Below are 2,487 nucleotides of genomic sequence, written 5' to 3'. Positions count from 1 at the left end.
CCATCGAAAAATATGCAATCAATTTGACCCTTCTTACAAATTTCTTCAAATTCATTGTCTAATGATATCAATTTATCTTGCGCTCTCTTCACTTTATTATGGTCAACAACAAGTTTCGTGTTTTCTTCAGTGATCAAGCCGATATCAATAAATGCAGCGGTGGTAATTGCAGCTGTCGCACGAAGACCAACACCGTATCTGATGCTCTGTATAGCAACATTAGGTATATCTAATGTATTGTACTGTTTCTCTCCATTAGAAGTTGAAGGAGCTGCTAAATCATAATTTGATTCACTTCCATCTTCTGTATCAGATTCTTTTTCCTCACTTCCAACCCCAGAGGAACTTTCTTCATGTGATGGAAGTGAAGAAGTCTGCAATCATTCCTTTTTATATTCAGCAAGTCTTGTTCTCTCAACTTCTTTCTGTTGGAAAAAAAGAATGGAGTATAATATTAATATTAATAGTACAAAATATAACATAATAGTAAAATATTAATAATGCAGATAACTACAATACATATATAAAAGAACTACAATAACTTGTAATCAATTTTAGGCACTTATCAACATCTGTTTTCATGAAAATTTGGGAATAACCCATATGTTTAAATGACAGAAAAAATTTAAAAAAATTTAAAAATTAGGAACTTTTCACATAGATATTTACCAAGCAAGATCTAAATATTTACAAGTAACCAAAATACATTTCAAATTACCTAATCATACCACAACTTTTTAACACCCCTCAAATCAGGATTTTTAAACATGACAAATTCAACACGCCCTAGTGGGACAGCCAAGTTGTTTAACTTTTAATTTAATATTGTATAGTACATTGGAAAATGGTGTATGTACCAATGCTCTAATCTGACTCACATTTACTAACTACCCTTCCTTTCACACACCATCAGACACATTCACTTCACTAAAAAGAAAACCACTGAACAATTAGAGACACCGAGTCGATAACTGTATTCTCGCCTTGCTTTGTTTATAATTTGCAACCCCAGCACGGTAGACTGTACATCAACAATCGGTGTTACTAACAACTGAAATGAACTGTAGATCTACAATTTTTAGAATTCAATGCAAGAAACTGAATTATATCTCCAAGTGAAATTCTTGTACTGATAGCTTTTTCGTGTGATTTTTTACAAATATTAAAGTAAAAAATCACCTGGTGATGCGAATTCCCTTTGATATTTAGGCAATTCTTTTGTACAGAAAATGTCTTCAATGTTGTCAATGTCAGTTGCAACACGTGAGTGTCTGTGTGCGTGAGAGCAAGGGATATATCTCTTCTTAAGGAAGAAATCGATAACAAAAAAGTCTGGATGGCTCTTTAGACATATCTATCTAAATGGTTATATAAATTTGGGGAAGATATTACATTCGTTCTTGCCAAGTAGCAGGAAAGTATCTTTCTCGAGAATTACTTCTCGAACGAGTATTACAAATTGGTCAGGATTAGTCACTTCTCTGTGAAATTTGCAACTATATCAACACAATGTGAAAGCTCTCGCGTCGTGCCAGCTGAAAAGGGGCATGGCTGGTTGTCTTATGGCTACCACTGGGCTACCACCTCCTCGCTCGTTAACTGCGGAGACTTTTTCATGCCTCCGCGCATGCCTCTGCACACAGGCCAGACTATGCTGGCCCAGAGTAAGTGAGAGAACAGCTGCAGATGCGGCGCAGGAATTGAGGCGGCCGTAAGCTCGAACACTTACGAGATTTGAATCCCCTCGTTCGTAAATGTATTAATTTAACTATACTTTGGCAAAGCAAGTGCTTTTTCTTTATGTGAGGATAGAGCCATCGCACGGCAGCTCTCCCCTTAGAGCCACCGCTGAATCACAGTCATATTTTAGATTTTTTATACTACTTTTTCCGTTTATTTATTGAATGCACCTTGTATAATGGGAAGAGGTCTCTTTCTCCTGTGTTCCTTCTTTCTTTCCAAAATGAACCCATAGTTTGCAGAGTGCCAAGTAGAAACAGGGGCATCCAAAAAGATATGAACATGTCAAGCAAACATTCTGCCATTTTTCCTACTTTTTGGAAGACATTTTAAGAAGTTATACCAAACATGGAGACAAAATTATTCATGACAATGGGCCTCATAAATACTTGTCTAAAGCTATGCAGATTATTTTTCTGTCTCTGTTCTGAGGTTATCCCCTGTTCATTCAGAGGTGGTGGGGTAACAGTGATATGAAGTCAAATTCGCCCCTCAAAAGACATATTCAAAGAATTAGCATTCTGGGGAAGACATGTTACTAAGAGCTCTCAATGTCTACATTAGAGCACACTTGTTTACCCTCAAGGCAAATACTGCATCCACAGTGCACTGCTGACCTATACAGTGAGAGGTCATGACAGGTTTTGCATTTCACTTGCTAAATTTGGATTCAACTCCAATGGTATAGATTATTTCAATGATGCAAATAAGCACTGTTTATGAAAAGAAGAAGAAGGCAAAACTGAC

This window comes from Lepisma saccharinum, unplaced genomic scaffold (genome assembly GCF_977018435.1).
Source record: "Lepisma saccharinum unplaced genomic scaffold, izLepSacc3.1 HAP1_SCAFFOLD_520, whole genome shotgun sequence".
In the NCBI taxonomy this organism is placed as follows: domain Eukaryota; kingdom Metazoa; phylum Arthropoda; class Insecta; order Zygentoma; family Lepismatidae; genus Lepisma; species Lepisma saccharinum.
Note: the sequence above shows the minus strand (reverse complement) of the source record.